The 17,160-nt window shown below is 44.2% G+C and overlaps 1 long non-coding RNA gene and 1 pseudogene across 3 annotated transcripts in view; one reads left to right on the forward strand and one right to left on the reverse strand.

Moving 5' to 3' along the window:
- Positions 1-17,160, reverse strand: part of LOC103882901 — a 47,493-nt gene that overhangs the window by 20,519 nt on the left and 9,814 nt on the right. The gene's annotated exons all lie outside the window — the stretch shown is intronic.
- LOC108585014 lies at positions 13,732-13,974 on the forward strand (annotated as a pseudogene).

Raw genomic sequence — 17,160 nt, forward strand, 5'->3', positions numbered from 1 at the left:
GGTGGATAAAGGAAGGAGGAGCAGCCTGGAGCCATGAAAGGAGAACTAAACTTCCTTCTGCATTAGATGATGTATTTAGGATTAAAACTAATGGGTCATGGAAATGGCCGTAAACCATCCACATGTTTTTTTCTTTTTCTTTTTTTTTTTGGAGACCGAGTCTTGCTCTGTGGCCCAGGCTGGAGTGCAGTGGTGTGATGTTGGCTCACTGCAACCTCCACCCCCAAGTTGAAGTGATTCTCATGCCTCAGCTTCTCAAGTAGCTGGGATTACAGGTGCCTGCCACCACACCTGGCTAATTGTTGTATTTTTAGTAGAGACGAGGTTTCACCATGTTGACCAGCCTGGTCTTGAACTCCTGACCTCAGTTGATCCGTTTGCCTTGGCCTTCCAAAGTGCTGGGATTACAGGTGTGAGCCACTGCGCCTGGTCCCTTTCCTATATTTCAATCCAATAATCCTGACCCTGGAAATTTATCTTAAGTAATAATTTAGCAAATAAAATATACATATATATGTAGAAATGTTCATTGTAACATATATTTGCAAAGATTTGGAAATAGCATACATATCCAACAATAAGGAAATAAAATAGCACATTTTATGCTTTATACCATGCAATATTATACAACATAAAAACATAATTGTGAATAATACATGAATAGAAAAATGCTTAATGCCTAAGGTTCAGTTACACACAAATCAGAAAACAAATAAGCAGGAAAAAATAAAACATATATGAGAGTCACACACAAAGCTGCTGGAGAAACGTTCCATCTGCTCTAAGAAGTCATTCCCTACCCTCAAGGGAGACATCAGTCACCTGGACTAGATGCTTAGCTGCCACAAGAGGACACCTGGAACCAGCCCCAAGAACTTTGCCTGAGGGCATCTGAAAGAAAGATCAGCCACCCTGGTTCTTCCCTGAGGTTACCAGGGCTCTGGGAGTTGCCTCAGTTGCTACTGAGAAGGTCCTACACCTTACATGCTCAACAGCTAAATAACCTACAGCTTTCCTTTGATGGCCCTCCTTCCTCAAAGGAAGGACCAATTCCACTATACCACACATCCCATTTGCTTCAGTCCTCAGCATAATCAGAGACGTGCTTACCCCACTCTGATCTGTAATGCCCCAACTGGACCTAATCACTTCCTCTCTTCATCGTCCCAAATTAACCACCTCTCATCAGCAAAATCACTTTTAATCTCCAGCCATATCCTAAAAGTTATTATTATTATTATCTTTGAGAGGTCTCCTTCTGTTCACCCAGCCTGGAGTGCAGTGGTGTGATCTTGGCTCACTGCAACCTCTGCCTCTCGGGTCCAAGCAATTCTTCTGCCTAGCCTCCCAAGTAGCTGGGATTATAGGCATGCACCACCATTCCTGGCAAATTTCTGTATTTTTAGTAGAGATGGGATTTCGCCATGTTGCCAGGCTGGTCTCAAACTCCTGAGCTCAGGTGATATGCCCTCCTTGGCCTCCTCAAGTGCTGGGATTATAGGCATGTGCCACCATGCCCAGTTAATTTTTGCATTTTTAGTAGAGACAGGTTTCCACCATGTTGGCCAGGCTGGTCTCAAACTCCTGACGTCAGGTGATCTGCCCATCTCAAGATCCCAAAGTGCTGGGATTACAGGTATGAGCCACTACTCCCAGCCTGTTTTCCCTTTTTTCTTCTGAGTGAAACTTGGCTGGCACTGGAGGACATGGTTTACCTGAGCCCCCTTAAAAGATGCACTCCCTGATTTTCATTATGACCCTACAAGCAAGTAGCAGTGATGCAGGATTTTTTCAGTGCTGCTTGGCCAGCTGGAGATATCCACAGCCGTCAAAACCCACACCTGAGCCTCACTCAGCCCTGAGCTCACAACAGGAGGCACCCTGGCCACTCGACGAGCCAGGCCACACCTGGCTTGTAGTGTGGCTGGATCCCACCCTGGCCACTCGACGAGCCAGGCCACACCTGGCTTGTACTCTGGCTGGATCCCATGTTCACCACAGGATCCACACTCAGCCCACAGCTGGGCCAGGCTGGGGGTGCCTTGACCTGCCTCTGCCTTGTGCACCAGCATTCCAACAAGGGGAATGTGGTGGTGCTTGAACAGGGATGCCAGTGACCCTGAAACCCCAAAGGGGATGTTATAGCCTTTTTCATACCCACATTCAGTGGGTCTCAAGTTCTTGTCCCATGTCCAAGAAGAATGAGATTACGCTGACAGGCAAAGGGTAAGCAGGGAAGAGAGTTTTACTGAGTAACAGCTCCCAGCAGAGAGGGGATCAAGAGAAGGCAGCCCCCTACCTGAAGTTGGGTAGCTCCCCCCACCTGAAGGCAGGCAGTCCCCACCAACTGTGGCAGAGTCCAGGGCTTTTATGGGCTCAGAATGGGGGAGTGCATGCTGATTGGTTTATGAGTATGCAAGAAAGGCTAAAACAAAGGCACCAATCAAAGGTGGGTAAGAAACACAGTGCAAGAAACCACTCAGGAAAGGGTAGCTATATGCAAAATAGGTGAAAGGTGGGGATCAATCAGAGGAAAGCATGCCAAACGAGAAGAGAGGTTCTCAGTCTGGTCCATGGATTTATCCAAGACTTGTAGCTTGGTTTTCAGGCTTTGAACTGTCTTTGGTTTGAAGGGGAGTTTCATTGGGGACCCACCCCATCTGCCTAGGCATTTGACTGCCTCCTGCCACTATCAGAAGAGTGAGGTGGACCTCACTTCAAGGGCACTGGAGTTGAGGAAATCAAGCATCTGGAGCAACAGGTTATTGGACTCATAATTTGTGGGCACAGTGAGTTGCCCAAAGTTCTACATGAGCAACCATGTACAGAAAGCCAGTGATCCAAATGCTAAATGCATAGATTCAAGAAGTGGGGTGTGGGGCATTGGAAGGTGTTGAGTAGATGGCTGCAGTGGATAAGAGAAAAGGCTTGATTCTTCAGTCTGAGGTTTTTGAAGATGAAATAGCTTGGAATGTGGCATTGAGGAGCAAGCTGATCTCCATGTCTTGATGTACCTAGGTTGTTGCAGACAAAGCGGTCAACATATGTGAGTGCAAAGTGGATGCCCACATCTCAGTCCCACTAAATCCATGAACTGGTCTGCATTTGTACCCCATATTCCATTTTCACTGTCTAACAAATATCCCTGAGCAAACCAAAGATAATCCTTCCCCTTGCAGTCTGCACCCCATTCTCTCTTGACTTCTCATTGATAAGTAAAAGGTTCTGCCATTATTCCCTCTCCTTCTGGCATCATCCATTTCTCCCACAGAGAAGAACATTCCCATGAGCCTACAAACACATTGTTTTTAAATCTTTCCTAGATTCCAAGAACAGATACATATTTTATTTTATTTCTCTGTTCCAACAGAGAATATTTCAACACAAAATTCCTCAAGAGATTTGTCACCATCTCCTCTTCCTCTTTAACCATTGTAATCATGATTCTGTCCCCACTGCACCAAGAAAGCAACTCTTATCAAACATATGGTCAAAGTTAATATCAATTTCTTGTCCCCATCTCACTGATTGCAATTGACACTTTTTTTATTTATTATTATTTTTTTTTTTTTTGAGATGTTTGAGACAGAGTCTCACTCTGTCGCCCAGGCTGGAGTGCAGTGGCATGATCTCGGCTCACTGCAACCTCTGCCTCCCAGGTTCAAGCGATTCTCCCACCTCAGCTTCCCAAGTAGCTGGGAATACAAGCACACACCACCACGCCTGGTTAATTTTTGTATTTTTACTAGAGATGGGGTTTCACCACATTGGCCAAGCTGGTCTCAAATTCCTGACCTCAGGTGATCCGCCCACATAGCACCTCCCAAAGTGCAAGCCACCCCGCCCGGCTGACACTTTTGGAATATTTCTTCCTTAGGTTTCTTTGATAGAAGATGCACTAGATATTTTGTTTCACCAGTTGTTCATTTTCTCTCCTTCTCTAGACTCTGCTTCTCTCCCAGAACTTTAAATTATTACATTCCCCAGTTCTCAGTCTTCATTTATCTATCTCTTCTCTCTCTCTCTAAGAAATCTCACCCATTCTCACTGATTTAGAAACTATCTGTGCTCTGGCTCTCAAATCTGTATCTCCAAACTAATCCCTCCTGATTTCCAAGCTTGTAAATCCAACTGTTGACTCAGCATCTCCACTTGTCTAATAGACATCTTGCACATAAAAGAAATATTGGTCCACCCTTCCCCACTCTAACCTATTCCATCCTGTCTTCCCCACCTAAGGAAATGAGGCCACCAACTACTCAGTTGCTCAGCCTGAAAACCTCCAACTCATCTTTTTTTCCCCACTTCGCCTTATAGTCCATGTCCATCAACACACACTATTAGCTTTCCCCCTACAATACATGTCCCAACTGTGACCCCTTCTCACCACCTCCACTTCTCACACTCAGCCCAGCCACCCTTGGATGCCACCTGCAGTACAGCAATGGCCTCTGGACTTGTCTCGCTATCTCCATCCTGGCCCCCCAGTCCCCTCCTACTGTGCAGTTATCATCTTGTCACAGCTAGAGTGAGCTTTACAAATAGAAAATATATATGTATCATATTGAATTTCTGAAAAGATGTTCAATCTCAGCAAGCAACTAAACATTTTGAAATTAAAATAACACATTGCTCAATGTAGTGCTTGGCACAAAGTGACTTCTCAATGAATATTTATTGTATACATGAAAAACAATTTTTCATTTACGAATTGGCAAAACTTTTTAAGTATAAATGTACAGTGTTAGCAAGGGCTCAGAGAAATGGCACTCTTCACACTTCTGGAGAGACTCTGTTTTTTATCAGGAAATTTGTCTCAAAAGTCTCCGAAGTGCCCATATAGTTTGAACGATTACTTTCATATCTAAATTTTCAATTTAAGAATTTGACTAAGGATGTGCACAAAGTTGTAGCTTCTGCATCTTTGATGTAACCAGATGAAACCTTCAGAAACCAGTTGGTGTCTTGGTGTGTCCATTTGCTTGTTTTGTCTGTCGCTCTAGATGGGTTGGGGGTTAAGAAAAAGGATTTTTGTCATGTGACACAGAAACGTTTTCCAGGCCTTTGTCCTAAGAGAGGCCAATGTTTCACAACCCTGACTTGAGTTCACTAGTTCGGGGTGGGGCCTAGGCAGGATATTTTTAAAGCTCCTTACAGAGTTCTCAGAGTAGTCTACTGAGAAGGATTGACCTGGGTTTTCCTCACCCACAGCAAGAAGGGTTGTTCCCCACACTGCAGTTTTCTGAGATGAGCCCCCCAAGTGACTTTGCCTGCGATGGGCATGGCTGTGTAGGAACTGAAGGGGCTACATCCTAAGCCCCCCTGACTTGACAGGAGCAACTAAGAATCCTGGTTCAGATAATCTGTCATGAGGGGAAAGCCTCATGCACTCTTCACTTATAGAACAAGCCTCTTTTCCATAAAGCAATATTGTAAAGGGGAAGTTTTTTCAGACTCCATCCAAATTGCCATCCAAAATCTAGTACCTAAATTAGTTAGATTTTCTGTGAATATTTTAGAATATTGCCTGTCACATGATGTTATGAACTGAATCTGTACCCCCAACATTCACATGTTGAAATCCTAACCCCTAATGTGTTGATAGAGATGACTCTCTTTGAAAGGTAATTAGATCATGAACCTGGAGCCCTCACAAATGGGATTCGTGCCCTTACAGCTCTCTTGATCTGTTTTCACCATGTGAGGACACAGTGAGAAGATGGTCATATGAAAATCAGGAAGAAGGCAACGAATCAGCTGAAACCTTGATCTTGGACTTCCCAGCCTCCAGAACTGTGATAAATACATATTTCTCTTTAGGACCTCCAGTTTATGGTATATTTGTTATAGCACCCTGAATGGACTAAGATACATTGTAAAAGTTCACTTTCCTCTACTATAAAATGGGTGGAGAATAAAATGGGATAACAAATTGCAAAGTACCTTATCCGTAGCTGGCAACATTTTTCAGGTTAGAATTCCTAAAAGGTTAAGAGTATGAAATCAAGCTACACAGTTACTCCTCCCCTTGCCTTCTTTTCCCCACTGCCACACCTGCCTTGCATTCATTTTGCAGCCTGAGCTTGCCTGCAGAGATGCAAGGCAGGGCTTTGCACAGCCTGCAGATGTTGCTGGATGAATGGCAGGATGGGGATCCCAAGTCAGCTCCTCCTTTGGATCTTCCCCTGGCCTCTCCCACCATTACCACTTCTCCCCCAAGGACACGCAGGGGTCAATTACAAGAGCAGGGTGACTCGTTGGCAGGAAAAACATGGACACTCTGAATTAGAACAAACATCTTTGCCTGTGGTCCTTTGCTCTCCCTCAGGCTGCTGAGAGGGATCTGGAGAGAGCTTCAGGTGGGCTCTTCTGGGCTCTACAGAGACCTGGGGTGGCAGACAGGCCAGGCTGCCCAGGCACTGGGGCACACTATCTTTTGAACCAATTGCTGACTCTGGGTTCACCTTTCCTTGCCATCAAATGACCAGAGACAAGATCAAGGCAGAACAGATGTTGGACCTTCCTAGAGCCTCTGTTTAAAATCAAAGGGGACTTCCTCTTACTGATCCCATCTATCTCAGTAAGAGAAGGAGCAGCTCATCCTCTCTGCTTCTCAAACATCAGTATTTTGGCTAGAAAAACACCAATTTATATTCAGTAATCCAGGCATTTGAGGTGACAATTTAACCTTCCATGTTCAAGGATGGATTTTTTTTGTTTCATTTATAAAAATTCATTATTGAATAGAAAGAAGCTCTTTGTTGTTTGAAGGGTATATTAATGTGCTGTTACTGCTATAACATTAGCCCCCACTTTGAGGCTTTGAAGGACACAAGTGCATTGTCTTACAATTCTAGAGGCCAGAAGTCAGACATTGATCATCCTGGGCTAAAATCAAGGCGTCAGCAGGACTGTGTCCTCCTGGAGGCTCTAGGAAAGAATCTTTCTCTGCTTTTTCCAGCTCCTTGTGGTCCCTTTCCCCATTTTCAAAGCCAGGGGTGGAGCATCTTCAAATCTCTCTCTCCTTTTGACCTCCTCTTCTGCTTCCCTCTCCCACCTTAAAGACCCTAATAATTACATTAGACTTGCTTCAGTAATCCAAAATAATTTCCCAATCATAAGATCAGTTGATTAGCAACTTAATTCTTTCTGCGACCTTCATTCCCCCTTGCCATGTCACACGATATACTCACAGGTTCAGGGGATTAGGATGTGGACATTGTTGGAGGGTCATCATTCTAACTACCACAGGTAGTATACAACATTTTGGTTTGGCTGCTAAGCAAATGATGACCCCACCTACCTACCTACAGAAGAGCCTTCAAACTTCAAAAGGGGGCCTCGGGCCCCAGACAAAGAGCAAGACTTCCCAACACTATCAGGCCACTTTCTGGTGACAATAGTCAGAGTGGTTAGGAATCAGCACTGATGATATTTAGGTGACTAAGGTAGCATGATCAGAGCCCAGATAAGTATTTTGTCCTTGGAGAAAAAGTAGGTCTTTGTCTACTCAAAGCAGTCAGGAAGGAGGAGGCCAGAGCTTGAGTTGTGAGGCGATCTGAGCATCAAAGTCGGAAAAACAAAGTTCAAACACAAAATCTATGTGGCAAAAGTAGGGCTGACACTGAGACCAAGTCCCTGGCAGAAGCCAAGGGCAATGAGAGTGAAACTGGAATTTAGCGTCCAACACTAAGCCCACTGAGCTAATGTACTGCTGTGTGCCTATTGGCCAACTGCCCTTATGGTGTCAGGCAGATCAGCCTGGCTTAAGGATACAGGGTTTGGCTGATATCATTTTTCTCACAGATGACATTAGAACCACATTATTCTTTTGATTCATTTTTGTTGTCTCCCCAAAATTAAAGAAGCTCACTGGTTAGAAGATGACCATGCCCATTAGTAATCCTGATGTGGCAGTGGCATTTGGACATCCTGGCTGGACTCTCTTCCCCACCGGCTCCAGCATCTTTGCAGGTTACCAAAGTGTTTACAAGCTGAAGAGAAATAAAATAAAAACCTGGCATCTTAATGCATGCCACTCATATCTTTTCAAACAACTTCATATTCCATGGAGTCGCCTTTCATCCAGGTATCAGTGCATTTTCTTCACTGCAATAACGGACTTACATTGGTGAAGGAAACAGAATACTATCAGAGTGATACAGGAAAATCTCCTTTTTTTCCACTGTGGCTCAGAGAAAAGAGGGTTAGCATTCAGCCTCTGACTAATGTGCTTCCTAGATTTGAGAAGCAACACAAACCTCAGCTGATTTCATGGTAAAGTGTTATCTAAGTCCATGTCTTTTTTATTGAGGATACAAAGAGCTCTAATATTTAGCCATAATTTCTAAGATGATGCAACCAAGGGAAAATTGAATGGAAGGAAAGCAAACCCAAATAAATACAAGGTATTATACACCAGATATGAGGCTGTGTGTTTCATGTGCTTTTTCGTGCACCCCTCACGCTAATCCTAGGATATAGTGATTATTCTTCCCATTTTAACTGAGCACTTGAGGCTCACACAGAGTATACATGACTTGCCCACAGTGATTTTTTAAGCACATGCCTACAGGCTTCAAATTCATTTACATTTTAGCTAGTAAGGGGTAAGACAAAAATACACACTTAAATCTCTCTGATCCCCCATAACTTTTCCTCTATTACATAATTCTTCTAAATATTATTAATACTCTGTTAGTTTTCCAAGCAGATTCCACAGCAAAATTCTGAATATCCTCAATGGTGGCTTTAGCGCAGATACAAGAGCTGTGTTCAGATTACTGGTGGACTTCCAGAAGGGTAGGGGTTGGCTGGTAGTGAGAGGAAGCCTGGCTCTGAGAAGGAGCGTTGGGGAAACGGGGGAGATTAGGGGTCCTGGTGGGAGAGGGAGAAAGGGGAGCCGTCTGGAGCAGTAGAAGGAGGATTGAACTTGGCCCCGGATTCGATGAGGCATCAGGGACTAAAACAAAAGAATCAATGAAATGGCTTTGTACCTTTTATATTCTGATGCAGCAATTGAAATCCTGGAAATGTATCTATCCTAAAGGATAATTTAGCAAATATATAAGCACACACATATACCCAAAAATGTCCATTGCAACATATATTTATAAAGATTTGGAAACATCATACAAGTCCAACAGTATAGACATAAATGAGCAAATCTTTATACTTTCCCGTCATGCCATGTTCTATTTTAAATGTATAATTTGTATGTATTTAAATAAAGAAAAATGCTTGTAAGACTCACTTTTAAAAATCAGACAATAGAGAAGCAGGGACGAAAATCTTCACAAAATATATATATGAAAGAGAGTGTCTTGGGCTGTGGAAAGAATAGGCTTCTGCTGCTGTGTGTCCTTCCTTACATGCAGAGAGAGACTGATCCCCTGAACCAGCTTCCACAACACAGTACATCTCTCCCAGCCCCAAAGACCAGCAGGCCTGGAAACCTGGCCCAGCATTCCTGAGCTTCCAGCTGAGCAAGACCAGCCACCACCTCCTCTTCTCAGCCACTATACCTCAGGCTCCTGCCTTCTCCAGCTCAGAAAGTGAGGCCACCGCCCACTCAGTTGCTCAGCCTGAAAACCTCCAAGTCATCCTTGATTCCCTTCATAGCTCACACGCAATCCATCGGCAAATGCTATTAGCCCAGCCTCTGCAATACATCCCAAACCTGACCCCTTTTCATGGTACCCACTTCTCACACTTGCACCACTGCAATGGCCTCTGGACATATCTCTGTCTGCCATTCTGGCCCCCTCCCCCTCCAACCATCCACTCTCACCTCAGCTAGAGTGAGCTATACACAAAAGAACGGAGAGGCCGAGGCGGGTGGATCACTTGAGCTCAGGAGATCGAGGCCATCCTGGCTAACATGGTGAAACCCCATCTCTACTAAAAATACAAAAAATTAGCTGGGTGTGGTGGCACACATCTGTAGTCCCAACTACTCAGGAGGCTGAGGCAGGAAAATCGCTTGAACCTGGGAGGTGGAGGTTGCAGTGAGCTGAGATCGCACCACTGCATCTCAGCCTGGGCAACAAAGCGAGACTCCGTCTCAAAAAAAAAAAAAGAATTATAATTAGCTACCAAGTATATGAAAATATGCTGAATCTCAATGAAGATCGACACACTTTGAAATTAAAGTAACACTGTCCAATGGAGTAATGGCATATATAAAACATTCAAGAAATATGTGTTGCACACACGCGAAACTATTTTTCATCTACCAAATGGGCAAAGATTTTTAAATTGAAAATTTCCAGAATTGGAAGGGCCCAAATAATCACCCTTTTTCACTTCTAGTGAAATTATGTTTTTTTTTTTTAAGTGTCAAAAATATCCTGTAACTTCACATCTAAAATTTTAACTCAAGGATTTAATTAAGGAAGTAAGCAAATGGTATCTTCTTCATCTTTTCAACAACAGGCGTAGACATTGAGGAATGAAGACATTAGTGCCTTGTTTGCTCATTTCTTTATCCTTTCTGGCTGCCTTTGGGAGGAGGGGAAGGACATGCGTATTTTTTTCTCCCAGGAGGCCTTTGTCCTAGGACACTTGATGTGAATCCTGGCTGCATTTAAAATAATCTAGAAATTTGCAAAATGTATGTATTACCAGGTTCTATCTCCAGAGATTCCAATTTCATTTGGCCTAGGGTGGGGCCCAGACAGGGTATTTTTTTAAGTCTCTGGGGGATTTTCAGCAGCCAGGCTGAGAGGGACAGGCCTGGGGGCCCCTCCTCCTCCAGGGAAACGGGGCTCCTCCCTTCTGCACATTGCAGGTTTCTGACAGGAGCCTCCCGGAGGTGACCAGACCCTAAATGGACACAGCTGCATGGGACCTAAAAAAGGCTGGAACCTAAGGCCCCTACCTTGAGAACAGCCATGAGGAATCCAGTGGCCAGGCCAGCAGTTGACAAGGAATGTCCCTATAATCAGCTTGCTGTGAGCTTATTTAGACAACGGTGCCAAAAAATAAACCTAGTACCTGGGCTCAACCCACAGTAGTGAGGGTGGTGCCTAGAGAATGTTCATGATCCCAGGCCTCTCCCAGCCACGTTCTTGAGCTCCAGGTCCTAGATTAATTCAAAGATAATTGATGAAGTCACAGAAAAGTCACTCATACACTCAGCAAATATTTATTGAGCATCTACTATGTACCAGGCACTGATCTAAACACTGGAGATATATCAGCAAATAAAAGACCACAGCTACATCACTAGCAGGCAGAGCCACAGATTAAGCATTAAATCATTAAATGTAATCTGCAAGTAAAACATACAGTCTGCTAGATGGTGATGGAGACTCAGGGGTAAATAGAGACATGTAGGGGTGGGTGTGTGGGGAGGTAAGCTCAGGGGAATAAGAGTAGGTCCTGACCCCTGACCTACTCTTCCTACTCAAGTGGGAGACTGCCAGAGGTGTTCAGGAACCAGCAGGAGGGTAGGGTGGCTAGAGAGGAGGGGCCGAGGAGAGAGCATCATTGGGGGTAAGTCTCAGAGAGGTGCATAGGGGAGCTTTGACTTTTACTCCACGTGGAATGGAAGCCACTGCAAGGTGTTGAGCACAAGAGGAACCAGATGAGAATATTGCCAAACAGAACTTGGGCCCACCTACCCGGCACAGCAAAGCCAAACACTGACATCAGGATTTATGGCAAGAAAAAGTGAGGCATTTATTGCAAAGCGCCAAGCAAGGAGAATTGGGCAGTTCATGCTTAAGACCAGAACTCCCCACTGGCTGACAGATAAGGGTTTTTCTAAGGCAGTGATATGGTTTGTATATTTTCTCCCTGCCCAAATCTCATGTTGAATTATAATCCCCGGTATTGGAGGTGGGGCCTCGTGGGAGGTGACTGGATTGTGGGGGTGGATTTCTCATGAATGGCTTGGGCCATCCCCTTGGTGCTGAGCGAGCTCTCGCCCTGAGTTCACATGAGATCTGGTTCTTTAATGTTGTGTGGCACCTACCCCCCACCCTCCCGATCCCTCTCTCTCAATCTCTCTCTCTCTCTCCTGCTTTTGCCATGTGAGGTAACTGCCCCCCTTTTGCATTCCACCATGACTGTAAGCTTCCTGAGGCCACCTGAGAAGCCAAGCAGATGCCGGCATCATGCTTCCTGCACAGCCTGCAGAACTGTGAACCAATTCAACCTCTTTTCTTTATAAATTACCAGCCACAGGTATTTCTTTATAGCAATGCAAGAACTGCCTAATATAGGCAGGAAGGCAGAGGTTACAGGCAAAGTCATAAATCAACACAATGAAGCTATACATTGGCTTGGCCTAAAAAAGGCAGGACATCTTGAAATGGGGTTGGGAGGACCAAAGGTCATAGGTGAATTCAAAGATTTCCTGACTTGTGATTGATTAAGCTTTGTTTAAAAACTTGGGGTCAGTCAAAAGGAATGTTGAGCTCTGGCCTGTGGGCATGACTTCCTCTGGGCACCTCAGGAAGAAGTTTAGAATAACTGGCAGGCAGAGTTCAGTCCTCGTTCCCCTTATCTGAGATCTACAGGCTGGCAGATGGCATTTTGCATTTGCTGGGGGTTCGGGTTTATAAAAAACAACTCAAAGACATATGTGAAGATGTTATCTTTAGTTTCTGTAGGGAACCAAAGAGTTTGTGGCTCTAGTTTCCTTGGCTGTTGTTTAAAACTACTATTGGCCAGGCACAGTGGCTCATGCCTATAATCCCAGCACTTTGGGAGGCCAGAGTGGGCAGATCACCTAAGGTTGGGAGTTCGAGACCAGCCTAACCAACAAGGAGAAACCCCATCTCTACTGAAAACACAAAATTAGCCAGGGGTGGTGGTGCATCCCTGTAATCCCAGCTACTCAGGAGGCTGAGGCAGGAGAATTTCTTGAACCCGGGAGGCAGAGGTTGCGGTGAGCTGAGATCGTGCCGTTGCACTCCAGCCTGGGCAACAAGAGCGAAACTCTGTCTCAAAAAAAAAAAAAAGCTACTATTTACCTATTTACTTATCAGGTTGCTCATTTACTTCTCAAGGTGACCTAGGTACCTGGAATTTCCCTTAAAGGAACTAGGATTTTTCTTTATTTCTACGCTTGAGGGCCTCGACAGACCCTCAAAGAGAGCCCTGTTCCATCTCAAGACTGAGCACTAATGGTTTAGTGGAAGTGGGAAAATCAGGTAGGACGTTACTGAAGTAACCTGAGGGAAGAGAGAACAGGGACTGAGCCCCAAGTGGTGGCACAGGAATTGTTGATAAGTGGGCAGGTTTGGATGCATTAGGAGGTCAAAGCCAGCATGCTGTTTTGACAAGTGTCAAGAGGGGTGAGAGATAAACCCTGACTTCAAGGTTTTGGGAGTTTCATGTTTGACATTGGAATTTTCACCATTTGTGATTCTTTTTGTTTTTTTTTTGAGACGGATTCTCGCTCTGTCGCCCAGGCTGGAGTGCAGTGGTGAGATCTCAGCTCACTGCAAGCTCTGCCTCCCAGGTTTACGCCATTCTTCTGCCTCAGCCTCCCGCCAGGCGCCCGCCACCTCGCCCGGCTAGCTTTTTGTATTTTTTAGTAGAGACGGGGTTTCACCGTGTTAGCCAGGATGGTCTCGATCTCCTGACCTTGTGATCCGCCCGTCTTGGCCTCCCAAAGTGCTGGGATTACAGGCTTGAGCCACCGCGCCCGGCCTGTGATTCTTTAATACAGAACTGGAACATTTCACCAACCCACGAATCGGCCTGGCCCTCATGTGCAGCATGCCTGGCTCCTCCAGCATCGCCGCTATGAAGAAAGTGGTTCAGCAGCTCCCGCTGGAAGCCGGGCTCAACCACGCTCAAACGCGTACAAGTTTCCTAGGCAGCTGCAGACTTAAAACAATTCGGTCTGCAGAATGCTCAACATGACCCTCTGCTGACTGGAGTATCTTCAGGTACAAATCCCTTCAGACCCCAGAAAGTCTGTTCCTTTTTGTAGTAAAATGAATCTTTCAAAGGTTTTCCAAATCGCTTCTTATGATCCAGTGAATATTCAAGAGAGCTAAATTTGAAACCTGCACAAAAGCTTATCCCTGTAACACATGGGCCATAATATACAAAATTCTGCTTTTGTCAGTCCTTAACATCTACCTCTCTGAATTTTCATGAATTTCTATTTCACAAGAGTAATTGTTTTATAAACACTGGCAGCAGCATACAATAAAACTTAGTATGAAAAAAAAAAAGAACTGGAACATTTCTTGCATCCTGAATATTCCTGTGCAATTCTTATCTATTAGATTCGGGGCGATTCATTAAGGGATTGCTGAGACTCTCCTTGCAGCCCTGAGGACTAATTACAGTCGCCAGCTGTGTGACCAGCAGGAGGGAGACCCTGCTGGAGAGGGGGTGAGGGAGGTGGGAAGGGCTGGATGGAATATATTGAAATCCAGGAGGAAAGGCACATCCTAACATTTCCAATGAAGGAATAAGGAAATCACAAGTCCAAGTCTTTTTTTTTTTTTTCTTGTGAGAGAGTCTCGCTCTGTTGCCCAGGCTGGAGAGCAGTGGTGCAATCTCAGTTCACTGCAACCTCTCGTCCTGGGTTCAAATGATTCTCCTGCTTCTGCCTCCCGAGTAGCTGAGATTACAGATGCCCGCCACCACGCCCAGCTAATTTTTGTATTTTTAGTAGAGATGGGGTTTCCCCATCTTGACCAGGCTGGTCTCAAACTCCTGACCTCAGGTGATACACCTGCTTCAGCCTCCCAAAGTGCCAAGTCTTTATTGTAAACCATGACTGGCTGCCTGAATTCTAAAATTCTTAGGACTTAAGAAGCAACAAGCCATGATTGACTAATCAGTTGAAATAAAAACAGTTCAAGATGGACCCACCCTGAGGCTCAATCCCAAATGCCAGTCTCCCTTCCTGCACCCTCAAGTGCACCTGTCTGGCTTGAAAACAAATTCCCTGTATTCGGCCTCAAGCTAAGCTAACCAAGCAAACAATTCCTTTTAGCCAGGCCTCTGCTTTGTTCCAGGGCTTGCGTTTTACCGGGGCCACGGCCCTGGAGCCAGCCTCAGGGGTGAGATTTCTCCTTCTCATGAAGGAAGCAGTGTTGAAAGCAAAATATTTGATTCCTGTTTTTGAGGCCTAAACATTTAACTGTAAAGTATGTAGTGTTCTGGAATTCTGGCTGTGGTATGTATCAAGCTACGAAAACAACATGCCATCTTGTCTCTCCATGTAACACAGAGGTACAGAGAGGCTGAGATAAAGAAACACATAAATAGGTGGTTAGCTGTGATAGTAAAACAAGGGAACCACTGGGAGAATGTCCGTGCTACTGGAAATTAGAGCTGCCACTGTATAAAAGCTGCATACATTTTGACTTGATATCACCATCAGTTAAGCAGTGGTTATAACATTTTGTCCCTGGAAATGTATAAAGTTAAGAGACTACTTGTTTTTCCAGGAGACAGCTTTCTGAAAAACGTTAAAGCAGATTTTCATAAACAAACTATCAGGCACACACCTATTTTTTTCTATAGCAATTATCACTTTTTACCATAATAGATGTACTTATTTACTTATTTTTTGCACTTACTATTTATTGACTCTTTTATATAAATTTACGTAATTTACCTATTTGGTGCATTTATTGATTATTGACTCTTTCCCTCTACTACAATGTCTACAATGTGTAGTTCTTTGAGGCAGATGGAGATCGGTGCATGTGGTGGGTGTTGCTGCTGCTGTGGTTGTTGGCCCGGGACACAGCTGAAAACTCAACCCAGGTCTTCCTGGCTCCACATCTGGAGCTCTATTTTCTCCCCAACTCTAGCTGTGCAGGCGTAGGGCGCCAACCCTAATTCTTTATCACCCTAAAGGTGTTACAGGACTCTTTACCTCACAAACAGGGAAGAGACTCTCCCTTTACCAAGCCTCTTCTATTGCTCAGTTGCTGTGATGTTCTCCACGCAGACATGCCCTGATCTACTATTTCAACCTTAACATTTCTCAACCGCTAATAAATTTTAGTTTAGTTTTGAATCCCAAGCACCCAGGACACTGGGATAGTGATCAAGGAGGAAAGGCAAGTCCTAACCTTTCTAATGAAGGAACAAGAAAACGAAAGCCCAGCCCTTTATTGTAAATCATTACAGGGTGCCCAAATCAAACACAAAATGTAACTTTACATTTTACGTAAAAATGGGTGCGACTTTTGAATACCACTGGGTGCTTGGAATTCAAACATAAACCAAACCCCTGCATTAATTGCCCATAGAAATTGACCCTATAATCGATATCCCTCTGAAAATTTACACTAGATCTCTAGCTTTATGCTTTGAACCAATCTCACATTGAACTCGCAACCTGACACCAGTTTCTGGTGTTTGTCTTTAAGATAAGCAGGCATAGGGTCTATACTACTCCAGGCCTCCAGAGTTTTTATTAAAAGTGTCTTATCTTACATGTACTATAAGTGAACAGGTGCTCACATCCCATAGTGCACTGGGAAAAGTATCCTTGAGTGCAAAATGTCACAGGTTGTACAAATCCCATTGTCATTTCAAGGAGACTCCTCACTGCATTCCTAACCAAAAAGCCAAATTGAATTATTATAGAATTCTGGAATAAATCTCCTAATCCTTTCACAAATCTCTGTCAATCTGCTACCATCTGACCACACTGGTATACTATCCACCCATGTGGAGACTCTCACTCAGACAGATCATTGGAGATTTTTAGTCAGAGTATAATTTATGTGCCAAGTCAAAATATCTATCTGGAAAATATTAGAAAAAGTCAATATAACGAAAAGCTTTCCCTTGTCTCTTTCTTGAAATTCTTCTCTAGCTTAACCCAATTTCCTAAGTCACTTAGAGGCCTTTAAACAAAATGAAATCTTAATGATGTCTCTGCCATGAATAATTAATTGTTGGTGTACAATCTTCTCAACAAAATCCATTCTCATTAGATTAGAGGTTTCCGCAAGATACATGAGTTCATTATGGACATTTTTACATTCTTCTTGTATCTTTCTTTCTTTGTCCATTTTATCTGTGCTGTGATCTGGGATTCCATCACCCTGACAGCCTTCCAAAGAGAAGCAGTCGTCAGGCAATTAAAGACCTTTGAGAAGTGGTAAAGTCTTCCTGCTTTAAAACATGGCAGCGTCACTGGACAGGAAACAATGAACAGTGAAC

This window comes from Papio anubis, chromosome 4, assembly GCF_008728515.1.
Source record: "Papio anubis isolate 15944 chromosome 4, Panubis1.0, whole genome shotgun sequence".
Classification (NCBI taxonomy): Eukaryota; Metazoa; Chordata; class Mammalia; order Primates; family Cercopithecidae; genus Papio; species Papio anubis.